Source organism: Kogia breviceps, chromosome 5 (assembly GCF_026419965.1).
Source record: "Kogia breviceps isolate mKogBre1 chromosome 5, mKogBre1 haplotype 1, whole genome shotgun sequence".
NCBI lineage: Eukaryota > Metazoa > Chordata > Mammalia > Artiodactyla > Physeteridae > Kogia > Kogia breviceps.
The window spans coordinates 35,224,517-35,244,202 of NC_081314.1; the positions used below are offsets into that span (position 1 = coordinate 35,224,517).

Below are 19,686 nucleotides of genomic sequence, written 5' to 3' on the forward strand. Positions count from 1 at the left end.
CTTGTGACGCAAAAGTATTCAAACATCAACAGCCACTCTTTATAAGAAATTTCACAGACTGGTCATACCATGTTAATGTCACAGCTTTCAAGAGCTTGATGACCAAGAAAGTGTTGATGCACTGTAACCCTACAACCCTTCTGCCTCTGAAGTCTGATTCTAAAGCTGGAGAGGTCAACCTCCAAAGTATGACTACTTTGTTCTAACTTCACTTGGGTGTACACAGCTCCCAACCCAAACAGGCTAGTTAACACGATGTCAGCAATGTCTGCCATACCCAACAATGAATTGCAAATGAGCCCTATGCCCTGTGCTTTCTATTTTTATATGACTTTTTGCTGCCTCCCGGCTGGCTAGTTCTTAACCTCTTATTCAAACTATTCCCAGGCTGTCTCTCCAGCCACAGCTGCTCTTGGAATTGTTTCTCATTCCATATGCTGCTGTGGTCACTATCCAATGCCACAATGTAAAGTCCATGAAAAATGGAGTGGACAGTGGCTGTAAAGGACAGTGGTCTACCTGCAATGAAGTGTTGTCCTCATAAACACTTACTTCTTTTTAGTTTATGTTATCAAGATGCCTTGTAACTTGGATTTGCCCTTTGATCAAGAGAGAGAGGTGGGAATATGGGTGAGGTTGCTTATGGCTTCTTTCCCAAATATGACATCAGACACACTAGTCAATCAGAAGAGAAATGGGCTCTTTTTTTTTTTTAATTAATTAATTAATTTTCATTTTAAAGATTTTATTGAAATATAGTTGATTTACAATGCTTCAGGTGTACAGCAAAGTGATTCAGTTATATATATGTGTGTGTATATGTATACATATAATATATACTTTTATATACGTGTATATATATATACATATTCTTTTTCAGATTCATGTTGAGGTCTATTGTATAAAACAATTAATCTGGCTCTTCCCTTTGCCTGACACTTCCTATACTTTTAATCACTTATTTAGCTGTAAGACCATTAAGTAAGTCCCCTGCAGTGTCGTGGAGAATATCCTCCAACCATGTTAGAAAAAAAAAAAAAGAAACATAGTGCCATGACTAGTTTCTCTCATGGCTAGAGAAAAATAAATAAAATATCCTAACACTGAATTTTGCCACCAGAATACATTTATTTCCTTGAACACTGAGAGGCCCACTTCCTGATTAGTGTTTACTTGCCTACTAAGATACCAACATTAAAATGTCAGGTAATTGCCAGAAAATATTTCTGAGAATCTAGATATGGCATAAAACACAACAGCCAACTTGAGATGGTCCAGTAGCCATCATTGCTCCCAGCAAACTGGAAATTATTCTTTGAAAGCATGTGCATGAGTATCTGTGAACAAATAGCAAATGGTCAGTTCATTTGCTAAGTGTTTTATATATGTAATTTCATTTAACCATCACACATACTTTTGAAAATGAAGACATTTCAGAAGTTAAGGAAATTTCCAAAGTTCACATAAGTAGTATATGGTGAGTCAGGACACAGTGTTTCATGGAACTAAGAAATTAGGGATTTGGGGAAAAATGTATTGTGAATGATGCTCTTGGCCATAATAAGGAACCTCCATAGTAAGGTCACAAAGAGTAGTAGGCTAAAACCACTCAATTGTTTTTATGATCAGTTCTATGGGAAGTGACAACCATAAAGATAGGATAATTAAACTTATTGTGACCACTTACTGGAACCAGAGTGTGATACTGTAGGTATTTATTTCATTTAAATCTAAATAAGGATATCCCTAGTAGTACCCTACTTCTAATAATTTTCCTCTGGATTGACAATGTTTATTTTATGTCTTGATCTGAAAATTTTACATTGCATAGATTATAGTAATCTTAAGCCAACTTCTCTATTTACAGTGAAGTTCATAACAAAAGTATAGAATAAACATAACCATGGATCTTCCAGTCTCTGTGACTGCTACATCAGCGTCATTCCTAATCCCAGAGAATAATGTACATTTATACCAAGGACACCAAAGATTAGAGATACCAGACTGTCTATGTCCGGGGCTTAGTGAAGTATTACTATCGATATTTCTTAAGGCAAGTCCCTTGCACGAGACAGGCTTAGGGGAATTAGTATCAAAATGCTTAATTTCCGGCACTTCTTACTTTGTTGCATCTTTCAGACCACATAGCTGAACAAAGATCTGAGAATTTTCTGAAGCTTGCGGTTAGTTTGAAAGAAATACAAACAGTTATATGTTTGACATTAAATTTAATATGTGGATCTTGAGTCCACAAAGATAAGAGTATTATTAATTTATAACAAGGCATGAATTTTTCAGTTACTCTTCACTTGCCAGTAGTAAAGAGGACTTTTTTTTTTAAAGTAAAGCAAATATATATTAAGATTATGCCACAAAAGAATCAACTATTTCATTTAGTTGGCCTTTGGTATCTGGGGGTTCTGCATCTGCGGATTCAACCAACCAAGGATCAGATATATATTTTTTAAAAATCCCAGAAACTTCCAAAAGACAAAACCTGAATTTATTGTGGGTAGGCAACTATTTACATGCATTTACATTGTATTTGCAACTAGTTATATAACGTTTACATTGTATTAAGTATTGTAAGTAATTCAGTGATGATTTAAAGTAAACAGGAGGATGTGTGTAGGTTATATGCAAATACTACGTCATTTTATATAAAGGACTTGTGCATCCATAGATTTTGGTAACCACAGGGGTTCTGGAACCAATCTTGCGTGGATAAGGATGACTGTACTTTGTGTAGAAAATTACGTATAGCAAAGATATTTTCCTTAGTATGGTACATTAAATTACCAATTATACATAACACCTATCCAGTCATTAAAATAAAATTTTATATCATTGATCATGTTAATAGCATATACTCTTGCTAGGATGTGATGAGAATTACCTCTGTGATCTTCCTCCTAAAACTCATAACCCCTGTCTAACCATGAGAAAAGCATAAACAAACCTAAATTTAAGGGCATTCTAAAAAATTCCTGACCAAGAGTCCTCAAAAATATTAAGGTCATCAAAACAAGTAAAGTCTGAAAAACTGTCACAGTCCAGACAAGTCTAAGGAGACAGTAGGATGCTGGGGCAAAAAAAAAAAAAAAAAGAACATAAGGAAACTAACACAACATTGTAAATCAACTAAACTGCAGTATAAAATAAGAAATTAAATTCAGAAAAAGATGTGGTACATACACACAATTGTAACAGTCAGATGAAGAAAGACAAATACCATATGATTTCACTCCTAGGTGGAATCTAAAAAACCAGAACAGAGGAACAAACAAGAGAAAACAAAACCAAACTCACAGCTACAGAGATTAGATTAGTTGTTATCAGAGGGGAAGCGGGGTGGAGGTGGACAAAATGGGTAAAGGGGGTCAACTATATGGTGATGGGTGGTAACTAGACTTATGCTGGTGATCACTCTGTAGTGTATACAGATGTTGAATTGTAATGCTGTTTACCTGAAACTTACATAATTTAAACAAATAAAAAGAAAACAAAAAAAGCTTTAGGTATAAACTTATGAAATCAGAATGAAGTATGGACTCCAGGTAATAATCTATCAATATTTGTTCATTAGCTTTGACAAATACAGCATAGTAACGTGAGATGTTAATAACAAGGGAAACTGAGAGCATATACAGGGACCCTCTGTTGTGTTTTGTACCTTTTCTGTAGATTTAAAGCTAGACTAAAATTAGAAGTTTATTTATTGTAAGAAAAATAGAATTATAACCAGTCAACATCATTTCAGTTACTTTCTAGAATCATAGTCAAAAGGGATCTTAGTGGTTTCATGGTATAGCTTTCTAGGTTTTTAGATTAGGAACTTTCAGTAAAACTGGGACTTGACATTGCATCTCCCAATTCCAAATCCTTATTGCAATTCCAGATTGTTATTCTATGTTGCAATGACTCATGTATTTTCACTTCCCTCCGTCAACATTTATTGAGCCTCTATTTTGTGCTAGGAGATGGGAAGGATAATAGATGTCCATTATGTGCTGAGTGGTTCATGAGACATCCCATAATGACTTGAAATAATAATAATAATAAACTTAACAATCCTTCATGAGTTTTGTCCATTGCTATATCCTTGCACTTATACTTGGCATAAAAAGTCAGTGGTTGAGAGTCTGCCGGCCAATGCAGGGGACACGGGTTTGAGCCCTGGTCTGAGGGGATCCCACATGCCACGGAGCAGCTGGGCCCGTGAGACACAACTACTGAGCCTGTGCGACTGGAGCCTGTGCTCCAAAACAAGAGGCCGTGATAGTGAGAGGCTCGCGCACCGCGATGAAGAGTGGCGCCCGCTCGCCGCAACTGGAGAAATCACTTGCACAGAAATGAAGACCCAACACAGCCAAAAATAAATAAATAAATAAATAAATTTTTTTAAAAAGGCAGTCAATAAATATTTATTGAAGGAAAGCAATGAATGAATAAATGAATGAATGAATGAACAAAACACAATTATAGCTTATGATGGTAAAAACAATTTTAAAGCATTTATAGGTATTAACTCATTCAATCCTCCTAAAAAACTAAGAGGATAAATTAGGGGTTTGGGATTAATAGATACACACTACTATATATAAAGAAGATAAACAAGGACCTACTGTATAGCACAGGGAACTGCACTCAATATCTTGTAATAACATATAATGGAAAAAAATCTTAAAAATAATATATATATAATATACAAAGTAATATAGAATATATAAATATATGTACATATATATGTATATATATATGACTGAATCACTTTGTTGAACACATGAAACTAACACAACACTGTAAATCAACTATATGTCAATTACAAAAAACAAAGATGGGCTTACCATTTTTATCCTCATCTTAGAGAAGAAATTGAGGTATGGAGAGATTTGGGAACTTACACAATGCCAGAGCTGCCAGCTGAAGTACAATGATTTGAATTCAGACAGTCTGGCTCAGAAGTACAAGCTCTTCATTTATTTTTCATTGCTAAAATTTTGATTTTGTTCGTAAAAAAACTGACTATATCCCTTTCAGTTAATTCCAATTAGTCATGATTTATTATGAGTGTTGGAAGATAGAATCTTAAACACTTGACTTAAAAAAAACTGAACTTAGCCCGAGCTAGAGTCAATCATGTATGTTCAATCATCCATTTATGCTAATGTATTAAGTTGCTGGAGTCCATTTAGGAGGAGAGGAGAAAAAAAACCCTACAGCTCTCAAACAACCTCTTCTGCAAAATGATGAGTAACGCACAAGCCTTCCTTATTGCACAAGCCTTCCTTATTGCACATTTTTCTTTTGTATTTTCCAAAAGATGAGAAACTAGAATAACGATTCACTTTTCTTAATGTTTCCCAGATTCAGATTTCTTTGCACTATTCAGCCAATGACCCAATGGGAGCAATCTATGTGACTGGGAGTCGAAAAGAATGGGTGCATTCCAGTGGGAAGGAGCGGTTTGAGATGGCTGGGGTTTGCATTTCTGTGCCGTTTTTCCGCCAGTGCCCTCTAGCAAACATTATTGTAACTGTCACTATTTGGCTTTGACATCCAAACAGCTTGTTAATACTTTGTGGAATGGGGCTTTAGTGGAGAATGAAAGGAAACTTGTCAGTATTCAGTGTGGCCCATTTTGGCCCTCATTCTTATATAAAAACACTGTAAATACTTTTTTAAAAAATTCAAAAAGCATAAGAAAAGATTCCAGAAAATAATCAACAACTTGAATTCTAGATAATAAAATGAAACGGCCAAGTTACATGGTCCAGGTAAGAAATTTATTCTCCTAGTTACAGACCTCATAAACCAACTGACAGAACCAGATGTGAGTTATTTAAGTTTCCTCCCAGGTAACAGAAATTAATAGTATGTCCCAAAGATAATCATCATGTTTTCTTCTAGACTGAAGACTCAGAATGACACACAATTTATTTCCTTCTTCTCTGTGTGAAATAAAGTCTCAACCAGGCTTGCTAGCAAGTGAGAACAGCTGCTTCCTCTTAAATATGCTGACATTCTGAAGTATAAAAAGGTGCTTCGTTACAAAAAAAAAAAAATCGCAAGTTTTTAGAAATTATTACTGGTGGTTTCCTTCCTCTGGATTTCATCCAATTTGATCAACATTGACTGGGCATAGTACCAGCCTCTTAGACACAGGCAGGAATGGCCTCTGCACTGGCCTCCACGTATCACAAGCCACTGAAACAAAAGTCTATTTTTGCATTTTTTTAATCTTATAAAAACACTTTTTAGACAGTTTGATAACCAGCTGAGCAAATGGAAATTTTAATTAGAAAGGGAAGTGAGAGCTGGACTGGGTGCCCCAAAGACCAGAGTATCGAGTCTGAAAGTTCACAGGTTTGTGTGTGGTTGTGTGCATAGATGTTTATGATTTGTGCATCTATGTGTGTGCATGTGTGGCTATGTGTGTGCATGTGTGGCTATGTATGTTGAGAGGTAAAAGGAGATCACAGCCTCTATCTGGAAACCAGAGAAAAAGGTTTGTTTTCAAATCACCAATCACCTCAAGTCACCGAAAGGTATGTCTAGGCAAAGTCCCCCCAAAACATTCCCTCCCTCTTTCTGCTACGGTGATGCAGGAAATGCTTAAAATTGTTTGGGAATCCTGAGTCCACAAAATGAGGTTAGGGAGGAAGGATGCTTCTCCAGTGGGTTACCTGACTGGCGTGGGTCCAGTCACCACCCAGAGGGCTGGCTTGGGGCACAGCTTCTGCCCTGTTCCTGCAGAGCTGTGTTATCATTTGGTAGGGCTTAGGGCTGACTAAGGCAGGGAGATTCTTTGACCTTCAGGTCACAAAGGCAATCCCTGGGTAAAGGCTGGGGGTCTGCCAGGGAAGCTTGAGGTACAGCTTGTAAACATTTAGCTATACAGTGCATGGTCTCCATTTGAACTCTTGTCTTGGCCCTGAAACATTTGGGGTGGACCTGACTCAACGCTCATGTTGTCAGACCCTGTGTTAATCACTGGAGGTTAAAAAGTAAACATGATGTACTCAGCCATAAAAAAGAATGAAATAATGCCATTTGCAGCAACATGGATGCAACTAGAGATTATCATATAAGTGAAGTAAGTCAGACAAAGACAAATATATGATATCACTCATATGTGGAATCTAATTTTTAAAAATATGACACAAATGAACTTATTTACAAAACAGAAACAGACTTATAGATATTAAAGACAAACTTATGGTTACCAAAGGGGAAACGTGGGGCAGGGGAGGGATAAATCAGGAGCTTGGGATGAACGTACACACACTACTATATATAAGATAGATAACAAACAAGGACGCATTGTATAGCACAGGGAGAAAAGAATCTGAAAAAGAATGAATATATATATTTGTGCAACTAATCACTTTGCTGTACACCTGAAACTAACACAACATTGTAAATCAACTCTACTTCAATAAATTTTTTTAAAAAAAGTAAACACAATGTAATTTGTGTACTAGAGTGACAGGGCTCCAATACCACAAGAGGGGAGGGAACAATGGATTTGCTCTCTTTGAGGAAGTAAAGCAGGAAGAGGCATCGCCAGAAAATACCAGAAAAATACCTGTACTTCAAACTCTAACTTTATCACACCTCCAAAGTTCTGTTATTTGGAAGTGCCATGCAAAAAGTGATCCACTGATTAAAACTCTTAATGTCCTAAGGGATCAGGTGAGTAATTCTTTCTACCTTTACATCCTTTGAACTAGAGTTCCCAAGTCTTTTGTGCATCAGAAATTATAGGAAGGCAAGCGATTTCAAAAACTTACATAACAAAAATATCTAACTGCAACTTCCGAGATGTGTCCCAAAGCTGCCCAATCTACCATCTGTTTGAGGCAATTACATCAAGAGTAGATTCAGACTCAGGGATCCTGGTGATTGATCTGTTGAACTCACTTTGGGCCGTGTACACCAGGTGCAGCTTAGAACATAAATTATTCTGCTGAAAACTATTTTCAGAGCCTGTTGAAAGAAAGAGCTGATTCAACTTCTGGATTTTCCTCTTGAAGCCAGGACTCATTAGTTTCATGGGGATTGGCCATTTTTTAAAGAGGATCATGTGATTTGAGAGGGTAACATGAGATTACTTTCATTTTATAGGAACATTTATCAGGAATTTAGGTTATTCCTATCGATTCCTAAAAGTGGGGGGGGGGCGGTAAGAAGGCTAGAGAATCAGGTTGTCAGGTTAGCAAATTATGCAGAAGCCCTCAGAAGGTGGTGGTGGTCAGAACCTGATCAAAGGATGCTTGACTTGGGACAGGAAGCAGAGAGTGGGGCTAATGTGAAGGAAAGAAGGCAAGAGGAGCAGGCCAAGCAGGAGGGAGATCAGAGGCTCTGGAAGCACCAAGGGCTCAGCAGGAATTACCCAGGTCCTGGGGAGTTAGGCAGGATCCAACAGTTGGTCAATGGAAGCTGAGACCTACTTTGTATCTTCTAATCTTAAATGTCCTTAACCTCAGAATGGAGGTCTCTAGTTTGTTTGTTTATGTATTTATTTATTTATTTTAAACTTCTAGTTTTATATTGGAATATAGTTGATTAACAATGTTGTGTTAGTTTCAGGTGGACAGCAAAGCGAATCAGGTATACATATACATGCATCTATTCTTTTTCAAATTCTTTTCCCATTTAGGCTGTTACATAATAGTAGTTTAAACTGGGATTTCACCAAGTAAAAGCAGCATAAATCTAGGTGGTAGTCAGCTCCCCCTCCACCCCCGACCCCCGCCCTACACACACACCCAACAGGAAAAGGCAGACAATGTAAAGGAGTGAATCTGGGCAATTGACACTGATAGAATTACTCACTGTGGTAAACTGGAGAGCACATAACTCCACAAAAATGGGGGAGTTCATTGTACACTTTTAGTCAGCCATCTTAGAAATTCATGCTCCGTTTTACCAGATGCTTTGATTATTATTTTGGTGAAAGCCAGGAAGTTTCATGTACAATTTCCAAATTTTAAGTGTTAGCAGGTGTGTGTGTGTGTGTGTGTGTGTGTGTGTGTGTGTGTGTGTGTGTGTGAGAACTCTTGTGGACCACAGTCTTCTCTGTGGGCTGTGGGCTGCCATTTTGAAAGGTGCTCTCACGACACTGTGTCTGTGCCCCAAACCCTGCTCATTTCCACAGTGGTTCTGAGACGCTGGGCTTATGACTGGCCTGAGGCTGTCCCTCAGAAGGCAAGGTCTCTATTCCAAGGAGAGAAAGCTGGTTATAGTTAGTCTTATTTTTTTCTTTACCAGATAGTTTGCCCTCGTTTCTTTCTTTCAAGTTCACAAGGAGAGACTCATTCTGGGGCAGGAGCCTGACATATCTTGTCAGCTGTGTGTAAAGGATTATGACTTAATATCCCAGTGTCACCTCAACATGACATCTCAATCAATATCTTATCACATTGCTGCCTTAGTTTCTCAAAGTCAATGGGGATTGTATTCCCTACTCCTACAGCTTATATTTAATATACTCCATATGCAACTATAACAAAGCTTGCTAGATATTTGATAATTGATAAATACAGAGGCTGCTGTCAACAAATTTGTTCTGTTAGGTATTTGCCTTTCTTTCAAAAGTTGAGGCCGTACCCCCATAAGGCACTAGACTGAACATCGGCACAGTGATATAAATAGCAAATCTCTGACCTGCTAACCTAAGTTTTCATCTTAAATCATTTTCACCTTATAATTTTCTTTCACTCTGTTTTCTCAGTGCTCTTTTGGCTGTCACAGCATCTAACAACGATGCAGCCAAGATGTTGGAAACTTTTGTGAATCAAAAATCATCCTGTTCCTGTAAACTAGTGGTTCTGAAACTTTACTATACATTGAACCACCTGGAGGTTTAATCAAACACAGTTTGTTGATTACCACCCTTAGAGTTTATGGTTCCTAGGTCTGGGCTGCGGACTGTATATCTTTATTTCTAACAAATACCCCCATGTTTTTGCTGCTGCTGGGCTGAGGATGACACTTCAGGAACCACCACTGACAGACCTGTCAATTACTTTGTTTAGCTTAATTGGTCTCAGCTTTAGAGTTAGAATGACAATTAAATAGAAAGTCATGAATGTAAAAAAAGGGAAATAGAGATTGGGTGATCAAGGTCTTATTTTGCCTGTGACTAAGGGAGTTTCTGAGACATGGGACTTTTAGTACTTTCAGGGAAAGTCTCTTGCAAGTCAGGACAAGTTAACCACCCTAAGAGGGAATTCAGAATAAATTAGAGAACAACTCTTAAAAAATATTTTAGATACATGAACAAGCAATGACTACCTCTGCTGAAAGATGCAGTTTTGGAGATAGATGTGATTATAAATGAGGGGGGATGGAGACAATTGAGATCCTTGAAACAGAGAAGAATAACTATGGGGCTTAATTAATCTGCCATTTAGCCTTTAAACCAGGGGTTCTTTTGTAAGATACAGTCTTATCTTCCTGACTTAGAATCTGTGTGTTTCCAAGAAAATTTGTTTCCTACACCACTCACACACAGAATGTATACTTCATCCTTTCCAAACATAAATTAATCCAAAGTAAATTAATTCAAAACTAAGTTACTTGAACAAGTATCATATGATTTCACTTATATGTGATAAGTGATAAATAAAAATGATACAAATGAACAGAAACAGACTCACAGACTTAGAAAACAAACTTATGGTTACCAAAGGGGAAACATGGGGGGAGGAAGGATAAATTAGGAGTTTTGGATTAACATATACATACTACTATATATAAAACAGATAATCATCAAAGACCTACTGTATAGCACAGGGAACTCTATGCAATTATTTTGCAATAACCTATAATGGAAAATAATCTGAAAAGGAATTGATACATGTATATGTATAACTGAATCACTTTGCTGTACACCTGAAACTAACACAACATTGTATATCAACTATACTCCAATATAAAATAAAAAGTAAATTTTTTTAAAGAAAGCAAAAAACAAACAAACAAAAAACCCAGGTTACTTGGAAGGCAGGACCGCGAGGCCTTGGGAGAGTTGATTGAGTGGGTTCAACCACTATACATACAACTGATAAGCACCAAGAAGAAGGGATGAGTTTTGTCAGAATCTGTGAACTTTCTGATAAACATTAAAAAAGGGAAAGAAAGAGGAAGACAAAAAGAAAATCCATTTATTCCAAAGCTATTTTAAGTGACTCAGATGCCACTAAAAGGCATAGGAAGCTACCTTTTTGGGTTTCTAATAGAGGTTTTTTTTTTCCTCAGTAAGGCAGAAGGAAAAAGAAAATCTTTCCAAATCTACGAATGGTAGTTCCCCTATTTCACGAGTTTTCTGCAAGGAAAAAAAATTGCTGCATGCCACAGTGACACTTCCCATTTATTAATGAGGAGACTCATGTATTGAAAAATTTCCAATCTGGCAAAAAGTCAAGGAAGAGTTTTACAACAATTGCCTTTGGTAGTTTATCTGTTATATTTGTAAAGCAATAATCTTCCTTCTGGCTGTGTGCGTTAGGTTAAAACTGAGGGTTTGCCTTGTGTGCTTAAATCTATAATATCTATTTAGAATTAGGACATGATAAATCATGAATTTGGAAAGCTTTTACTAATTGAAATTGAACACAGAGTGAGGGAGAGCCTGCTTTCTGACTAGTGAAGAGCATGTGGAGAATTGAGAATGTGGAGACAGTCACTCCAAGCCATCTAGCTCACAAATTCTTGCTGTACAATCCTGTTAGGAAGCCCAGATAATTAAAAGGAAGTAAACTGTCAGCTCTTCAAATTTTGTTGTACCGCAGAGCTGTCCTGAAGATAAGAAAACAAGTTATCATCATGGGTGGCACAATGATAAAATATTTAGTGTGGATATATTTTAGAACATTAACCCATCTGATCTGGGGCATTTTATAGTATGTCTAAGAGTTACTTAGTAGTTTTCATTACAATGTTAGCATTTCATAGATTGACTATGAAGAAAACATTTTAACCACCAGAAAGATACCATGATGTAACTGTTATATGTCTGCCACACTCAGACATCTAGAATAAATTTTTTTTTTTTAAATTTCAGAGGACCAGGAAAGAAGTTTTCAGAGAATAAGTTCTATTGGACAAATTATGGGAAATGTTGGCAAACATGAGAGAAGTATAGAGAAAGAGAGGACCTTTAAAAAATCAAGAAAACATATTATATATACATATATTTTTAATAACAAGTTTTCAACAACTGCTAGGCATTCCATTTAAACTATAAACTGTTTTGTCTCAAGACTCAAACTACCCAAATTATTTCACCCAAAACAGCAATTTATTATTATTTTGCCCTCATCAGGAATGGCAAGAAGATGGGAGGTCATCACATAATACAATCACTTTTTGATAAAATGTCTCTCCTTGAAGAAGCTGTTTCCATGTAATGTTACTATACCTCAGCCAAGAAGATTTTTATGAGTTGGAGGACACATAAAAATTAAGAAAACTGTGCACATCAAAATGAACAGGAGAAATCAGAATTCTATTCATTATTTCTTTAAAAGTTGGCTGCTGAAAAATTAATAGAACTGCTTGGAAATCATAAAATTCTGGAGCAAATGCCTCTCTTCACAGTAAAGCCAACAGACCTATTTCCAATATTCATTTTTTTAGCTACAGAAACCATATAAACTAGATTTTCATGAAATCCCAGATATAGAATTGTCTATCCTATTATAATCTCATAAACTATCACACAGTTCCAGAAATTCCAAGCTACAGCAGACTGCCTCTTGCACAGAAACTCATCATATTATGAAATCTTTTTGTTTTTGAGAATACGTTGATTGTAATTGTATCACCATTTCACCAAAACACTAAAAAATATATGTCAATCTCTCTTTTGTCTAAATGATGCAGAATAACCATTTGGATTTTCCTTAGGCCTTATTGAAGAGACTAGTTATTTTGGTGTGATTTCAACAGCTTCAAATCGAATTATTTATTTTGAGAGTATATTTAAGAAAAAAGAGACTTATTCTTGGTTAGCTCTATCAACTAAAATTTAATTCAACACTTTAAGATAAATATATTTTTAAAGTGGAGCTGTGTTAATAAAGAATACACTGTAGAAAAATTAATTTAACAATAAATTTTTATTATCTCTGACGGTTAGTCCGTATGGTAATTCTGATCCTGCAGAATGTTAAATATTTTTATAGCTACAAAGGGATAGAAATCTAGTCTCAAGCAACCTGACCTCTCAAAGGATGATGGCATTTCTATTCCATTTTGCCCTTTGGGAACTCATTTCATGAGTCAAATCAGAACAGTATATTAGGGACAATTTGATATGAATAGAAGTTCTGAGATTTCATCATAAATTTAGATAAGACACTTTAAAAATATAATTCTTAAGCCTCAGGAAAGGGTCATTATTTTATTTAGAATATATACTTCTATAACTGTTTTTTTAATTTAATTTTATATCAGAGTATAGTTGATTTACAATGTTGTGTTAGTTTCAGGTATACAGCAAAGTGATTCAGTTGCACAAATACATATATTCATTCTTTTTCAGATTCTTCTCCCATATAGGTTATTACAGAATATTGAGTAGAGTTCCCTGTGCTATACAGTAGGTTCTTGTTGATTATTTATTTTATATATAGTAGTGTGTATATTTTATTTTATTTATTTATTTTTTTCTTTTGCGGTACGCGGGCCTCTGCTGTGGCCTCTCCCGTTGCGGAGCACAGGCTCCGGACGCACAGGCTCAGCGGCCATGGCTCACGGGCCCAGCCGCTCCGCGACATGTGAGATCTTCCCGGACCGGGGCACGAGCCCCTGTCCCCTGCAAAGGCAGGCGGATTCTCAACCACTGCGCCACCAGGGAAGCCCAGTAGTGTGTATATTTTAATCCCAAACTCCTAATTTATCTGTTTTTAATTATCACTATTTCTAGTGATCACTATTAGATCACTGTTAGATCACTAATAGATCACTATTTCTATTTCTATCACTTTGAACTCAAACCTGTGAAAATTAAAATTAAAAGCCAGTACACTGGGTAAACCACTTTGTTTTATAGATCACTTTTTTAAAGTTAATTTTCTTGGGAGAGAAGATTTTCATCTTATGTATCCTGTTTTCTGTAAACCTGTTTTAAATCAACACTCGGTTCTTTTGAAAAAGTTTCGCTAGAAGCGGAAAAGCTTACTGCAACATGTGACTGGCTCCATTCACGTCCTTCCTGGCAGCCTCCTCTTGCTTGGGAGGGAAGCCAGGCCTAGAATGGGAGTAGTCCAGGGCTGGATGTGTGGAGTCAAAAGTTTGGGTGAGCAGAGAGTATGCAATGCAGGTACCACATTGACGCCTGGCACTGGGAAGTCTGTTGTCAGTCAAGATCACATCCAGGTCCCGACAGCCAATTCACAGGGCTGGAGAGAGGATTCGGAGCCAGAAGGCAAGCTGTGTGAGAAGCAGCAGCTCTGGGGTATTTGAGGACACGACTTAAGACCATGGCAGGCAGATGATGTGGTGACCTTGTCGGGTTATTTTTAGCATAATGGCTTTACCTCTTGGACAGCGCTGTCATGGTTTTACTGAGGAGAGGGTACTCATGGCTCCCACCTGCAAGGGCACGAGAGGCAGAGGAAGAGATGGGTGTGTGGGTCTGGTCTTTGGGTCTCATGCCCCTGGATCACACTGGGATGAATAGGCAGGTAGAACAAGGCTAGGCTCAAGCTTCTTTATTTTTTTCCTCTTTTGTTCAACCTGGCTACATCCAACCCCATCAAAAATAACAATTTAAATAATTAAAATAACACATGTATGTATGCATGTCTCCCTTTGAGATTTTAATTTGCTCCTGTAAGCTACCACTCATTGAAGGCATTTCTAGAGAAAGCAAAACTTCAAACTTTAAAAACTTTCCAGGTCAGCTGGGTGGTGCGGGAAGTGACCAAGGATTGGGCATGTCGACACACAGAGTTAAGTTGTATGATCTGGTTCATCTTTTCTCAGAAGATCATCCAAAGAACATCACTGATTAGGTCTAGCTTTGTAAAAATACAATGCTCTTTACCAAAATTGAAGCCCCATATAAATTCACCTAGGTATTTTAAGGGGACAGCTAATCCTAAGAGTTGGGGGAATTCTTGAAGAATGTGCTTAGATATTGAAAAAAATAATGTATTGAGTTTCACTTTATTTTTACTCAACACACGATTTATGTGCTTTTAGCATTGCCATGCCATAATATCAGTAATCATTTGCTTTTTACTTAACACTTCAGAAAATCTCCACTGTGACCTAACCTTCAAAACACAATTCCAAAGCCAGTAGAAGTCTCTTCACTGCTTGACTTGTCAATCTGGGTTGATAAATGTTTCCTCAGACTGGAAGTTTAATTAACTTAAGTTGAATAGATCTGAATGAGATAGAAATTATTTGTATTTCCTTATTAACTCTGTTTTTGGCAAGATAAGAAAGAACTAGAAAGAAAAGAAGCAAGAGAGAAAAGCAAGAGAGCCGTGTCTTATTTGCCCTTCTAAATTACAGATTTTATAAGGAAGGAACTTTTGTGAGTTTCTCCTCTTAAATGATATTTTTATCAGTCAGTCCAGATGGATCGATATGATGAACCAACCCATAGAATTTGGATGAAATTCTTCTCTTTCAATCTTTGAAGGTCCCATCATCACAGATGTTCCATTTCTATTGAAGTATAAATCCTGTTAAGATTTCTGAGATGCTAACAGAAAAGGTGCCACCAGATATGTTGATTTATGAATTCTGATGTGAATATCACTGAAACACACAAATGAATGGTAAATACCAAAGAAGTCTACAGATGGTTTTGCAAGGTATATGTTATACGATACACCCAGAATGACAGATAATGCATCTCTCAAAATGAGATAAAGACTGCTTCTTCAACTACTTTTATGTCTCATTATTTTTTGCTATTTTAAATTTTGCATGATACAGAATGGCTCTCTCTAGTTAATCCAACAATCTAGCTGCCTCGTTTTATAGGTCCTTACTCTAAATGTCATTACTGTTACAGGAATCAGCTATCTGGTATAAAAGTACACGTTCTCAAATGTAAACCTAAATAATTACAAAATTAAACAAATGTGTTATAAAGAAACCTTAAAAGATGCAAAATAATAGTAATGTCCTTCATTTGTTTGGTCTTTATGAGTTTTCAAACATATTTTGTAGACCCTTCTTTTTTTATATTGAGGAAAATACTGTGAGATAGACATTGGAATTCTTATTTTATAAAAGAGAAAACTGGCTTACTGATATAATGTCACTTGTTAGAATCATATAGCTATTAATTAGGAAAGCCATTATCAGCGCCAAGATTTTTTTAGGGTTTATTGCCGCCACCTGGTTAAAAGAAAAATCTTTAACATCAAAAGCTAAGTGTAAAAAAAAAAATTACATAATATCAGTAGGACATTGCAGAATCATATAGAAGTAATTTTTTATTTCTACAAAAATATTATTGCTAAGACAATGTGTATGACTAGGACACACTATATATTTAATTTAGAACTAATTTTATAGCATTTAGAATAGAGGCATATATTAACATTTTTGTGTGGTAATATTACTATATTATTTAAATGTAATGAACCATGTTAGATTTTAATATCAGCTTAACATAGTTACTAAGGTTTCTAGCCTTACTTTTAGAAATTATAATCATGTAAAACATAAAAAAGTATCATTTTAAAATAGGGGTTAGATACCATCACTCTTCTCCTCAAACTACCACAATGATGCCTTATTTCACCCCAAGTCAAAGCCAGTGTCCAGCTAAAAGCTTTCTCCCTTACATCAGGGGCAAGACAAGGATGTTGATCTTGATATTGCTATTTAAGGCTGTACTGAAAGTTCTAGCCAGGACTATTAAGCAAGAATAAAAAATAAAAGATATCCAAATTGTAAAGGAAGAAATAATCCCAAAATAGATAACTAATAAGGACCTACTGTATAGGACAGGGAACTCTACTCAATACTCTGTAATGACCTATATGGGAAAATAATCTAAAAAAGAGTGAAGATATATATATATATAAAACTGATTCACTTTGCTGAACAGCAAGAAACTAACATAATATTGTAAATCAACTAAACTCCCAATAAAAATTAAACAAAATAAATAAATTAGTAATCTTTTCCCCAGACTGTGTCTTCCAAGGGCACATGGGAAGTGCTTAAATTAAGTATGTCTTATTTGGCTGGCTGGCTGAATTAATCTAGTAATGAATCTAGTATTGAATCTAGTATTGCATTTAACTATCTGCTTGACCTCCCTGCTCTACAGGGAAGGAGGGGGAGGGGGGAGTGACACAATGCTTTAGAAATGAAATGTAAGTTTAAAAATTATTGAAGTGGTGTGGGCCAACACAAAACCAATGAGTGGACAGTGGTGTGGAAAAAGCACACAGCTGATGGTTAGGATGTGTTTTCCTTTCAATGAGTTCTCAATCCCTGTCCACACAGCATTCCACCACACAAGTATATTTTATGTTCAAACAATACAGCCCATAAGCACAAACCAACTATCTCATCTAGCAGTCACCCAGCGTTCCATAATCTATTGTATTGTTTCACGAAAATGGAACAGGTTGGATATACAAGAAAGATGGAATGTCTATACCAAACTGCCTCCTTTTGAAGGTATGTTTCGGGTTAACTGATAATACTAGATTTTCACCTTAGGTGAGGACTTTAGCACCCAGCTCCCATGGAAGACGGGACTCCACTCTGTAAGTCTGTGCACTCAGGATTCTGCTCCAGGTCTCAGGGTGACCACTTACAACATCCCCTAGTGAAATGGAGCAGGACCCTACGGCCCTTGCCCGCCATGTCCTCCGCCTGCCTTTTGTCTGCGGAAAAACTTTAGCCAAAGAATAAGTTTAATCAGAGAAGTGAGAAAATGCAGAAACAAAGCAAAACAGTCGAAGAAGTCTAAATAATAATAGTTTAGTCATTAAGCATAGTTAAGGACCTCTAGTCCCTCCTCAAAGGCTATAGATAATATTCTGAGCCCTATCGTGTGAGCTGTGTTACAGATACTAAAACCCCCATCAGGTGGAAGAAGTGAACTACATGATGATCAGGCTGTAGTTATGACATAAGCTGCCACAATTCCGAGAGCTGGCCTCAAAGAAATGGGAACAAACCAACCCTGGAAATGAAGATTACGTGTACTTAAAACAATCAAGATGACTCTGATCACACCACCCCATGACATATTTCAAGATGACCTTCAGAGGGTGGTGACCTCCTTCCATCTATAAAAGCTCTTGCCCCCTGGTTGCCAGTGGTGGGGGGGGGAGTCAGCCCTTGGACAGGAGTCCACCTTCGCCCCTAACTCCCTGGTCACTGGCATCCAAAATAAAGCAAACTTTCCTTTTCACCAGCCTTGCCTCTTTATTGGCTTTTGAGCAGACAGAAGCCAGACTCCACTTTCAGTAACACTAGTGTTGCTTCATAAGCTAGGCTGCAACAAGAGATGGCTGCTAAATCACCTGTCAAATTATCTAAATTTTCAGTCGATTTACTCTGAATGTTAACCTTGCTCTTTTGCATCCATGTTTCTGCTGATGCCGTTTCAGGAAGATTCCTGAGAGACTCAGGCCGACTCAGGCCTGACCTCAAGTTCATGCTCAAATGCTCTTTCAGTAACATCATCTTTTTCCCTTCCAGTGCTGGACAAAATAAAATTCAAATGTAGTTTAGTGTCATATGTCCTAGCTTGCATGAATGACTGAACTAGATTTGGAGGTGTTGGTTTCCATCTGTCTGAAATTCAGATGCTTCAGCCTAATACTCTGTGTAACTATTATGTAGATATCAGACCATGTGAGAAATAGTGTACGGAGCCAGAAAGCAGTTGGTGGATATTGGGCATTTAGCACTTAACTTGGCTTATACCAGATTATATTCAGTATAAAGCTTTAACAACAAGCTTTTCAATTGTGTACTTCAGTGGGGACAAAAGAAATAAAGAAACTGATTCTTCTTGAAAAAACGACATTCCCTGGTGGCCCAGTGGTTAGGACTTGGTGTGCTCATTGCCAAGGGCCTGGGTTCAATCCCTGGTCTGGGAGCTAGGAGCCCACAAGCCTTGCAGTGCGGCAAAAACAAACAAACAAACAAAACCAGTCATATTTTAAGGAAAGAAGATGCAACAAAGGTACCTATTAGAGCAGTTGTCATCTCTAAAATTGATGGTGTTGTAATTTGATATAGAGTCATGATGTAGACTTCTCTAAAGAAAAGGGCAATTAATAAGGGCAACTAGATTTGTAAGCCAGTTACTGAAAGAATCAAGACTCATCCTTCTGCCATGAAAAAATACATTAAATTGATTGCCTTAAAAATATCTAAGATTTGTTTATCACTGTACACTTGCCAAATGATTTACCCCCCATTCATTCTTGAAAAATTGTTTTAAATCAGAACAGCACTATTTTTGCTTCTTCTAAAATGTGGTAACAAAACTTCGAAGACTTGCCCTAGCTCACCTAGGTCAGAGCTGCTCTGACCAGCAGCTCAAGACCACGGTGGACCTCTCCCATCGCATATGGTATCTTAGTTAATTGAGGTGAGGAAAGGATGTAAAATGGAAGGAGACTCTCTGCCTTTCATCTTTTAAAATCATCTTCAAGTTGTAGTTTTTTTTCTTTG

At 36.9% G+C, this 19,686-nt stretch overlaps 1 protein-coding gene across 2 annotated transcripts in view; it reads right to left on the minus strand.

Annotated features, from left to right (window-relative positions):
• ZNF385D (zinc finger protein 385D) overlaps window positions 1-19,686 on the minus strand; it is a 942,431-nt gene that overhangs the window by 30,820 nt on the left and 891,925 nt on the right. The gene's annotated exons all lie outside the window — the stretch shown is intronic.